The sequence below is a fragment of the Loxodonta africana genome, chromosome 2, assembly GCF_030014295.1.
Source record: "Loxodonta africana isolate mLoxAfr1 chromosome 2, mLoxAfr1.hap2, whole genome shotgun sequence".
NCBI lineage: Eukaryota > Metazoa > Chordata > Mammalia > Proboscidea > Elephantidae > Loxodonta > Loxodonta africana.
The window spans coordinates 133,877,306-133,879,311 of NC_087343.1; the positions used below are offsets into that span (position 1 = coordinate 133,877,306).

Sequence of the window (2,006 nt, forward strand, 5' to 3'; positions counted from 1 at the left end):
CAGTATCTCTGGCAAACAGGTAAGTTTAAAAAAAAATTGGGAATAATACAAGAAGAAAAAAGCAGCCACAGCTATGTTAGAAGTTTCCTCTCTATTATTAGTTGGCAATCTGTGATAAAACATGGTTCCAGTCACACCATTTCCTAATAAAAATTTCACTGGCAAAATAAACACTGAAAAAGTCCGAGAAGCATCTCTAATTAGAAAGCCAGGAGCGGTGGCATCATTAGGGTTGGTGTCACCTAATACGGTAACTCAAGGTGCCACCTCCCTCATGGACCTACTCCAGAACCAGACCATACAAAATCCTTAGCAATGTTTTTTGTACTAATGTTACTCATAAATCGTAATTCCCATATATTACTCCTACTTTTCCTTTAATTACTACTCCATTCTTAAAAAAAGTTATTGGGGGGCACACTTCCTGCAGTGGAGGCTCCAGAGGCTGAGGCAAGATGAGTCAAAGTCAAAGTGGTGATCATGGTCCTGGAGGTGGCAAGAAGGATGACAAGGACAAGAAAAAGAAATATGAACATCCAGTACCAACTAGAATGGGGAAAAAGAAGAGGAAAATGAAAGGACAAGATGCTACCAGCAAACTGCCACTGGTGGCACCTCACACTCAGTGACAGTTAAAATTATTGAAACTACAGAGAATTAAAGACTACCTTCTCATGGAAGAAGAATTCATTAGAAATCAAGGGCAAATGAAGCCACTTGAAGAAAAGCAAGAGGAGGAGAGATCAAAGGTGAATGACCTGAGGGGGACCCTGATGTTGGTAGGAACTTTGGAGGAGATCACCGATGACAGTCATGCCATCATGTCTACAACAGTGGGATCAGAACGTTACCTCAGCGCCCTTTCATTTACAGACAAGGATCTGCTGGAGCCAGGCTGCTCTGTCTTGCTTAAACACAAGGTGCATGTGGTGACAGGGGTGCTGGTGGATGGCACCGATCCCCTGGTTATGGTAGTGAAGGTAGAAAAGGCCCCCCAGGAGACCTATGCTAACTGTGAGATTGGACAATCAAACTCAGGAAGTTAAGAAATCTGTGGAACTTCCTTTCAATTACCCTGAATATTATGAAGAGATGAGTATAAAACCCTCTAAAATGGACCCCTAGGGGGATTTCTTATGACCCACCTGGCACAGGTAAAACATTGTTAGCCAAAGGAGTAGCAAACCAAACCTCAGCCACTTTCTTCAGAGTGGTTGGCTGTGAACTTATCCAGAAGTAACTAGGAGATGGGCCCAAACTCATGTGGGAATTGTTTTGAGTTGCTGAGGAACATGTACCATCCACTGTGTTTATAGATGAAATTGATGCCATTGGGACAAAAAAAAATATGACTCAAATTCTGGTGGCAAGAGAGAAATTCAGCAAATGATGTTGGAACTGTTAAACATGTTGGATGGATTTGATTCAAGGGGAGATGTGAAAGTTATCATGGCCACAAACTGAATAGAAACTTTAGACCCAGCACTTACCAGTCCAGGCCACATTGAGAGGAAGATAGAGTTCCCCCTGCCCAAAGAGACGAAGACGACTCACATCCTTCAGATTCACACAAGCAGGGTGATGTTGGCCGATATCATAACCTTGGACGACTTGATCATGGCTACAGATGACCACTCTGGTGCCGACATCAAAGCACTCTGTACAGAAGCTGGTCTTGTGGCCTTGAGAGAACATAGAATGAAAGTCACAAAAGAAGACTTCAAAAAATCAAAAGAAAATGTTCTTTATAAAAAATGAGAAGGCACCCGTGAGGGGCTCTATCCTAAGTGAACTACAAAGCCTTCAAGAAGTGACTAAGAGTTTTCTCAAGCCCTCAGAGGGCTGGGCTTGGGGATGTTGCCCAGAGGATCCATATCTCAGTTGATTTTTGTCAGCCAAAATTTCTGTGTACCTTTTTGCTTGTGGTGTATAGTATATCCAGTGGGCTGCACCTATGTGTCATTCACCATGCAGCCCTGTTCCCAATAAAGCTACTCTTTTAGAGG

At 42.9% G+C, this 2,006-nt stretch overlaps 1 pseudogene; it reads left to right on the plus strand.

Moving 5' to 3' along the window:
• Positions 1 to 455: 455 nt before the first annotated feature.
• On the plus strand, positions 456 to 1,791 carry LOC100656169 (26S proteasome regulatory subunit 4-like; annotated as a pseudogene).
• Positions 1,792 to 2,006: the final 215 nt, after the last annotated feature.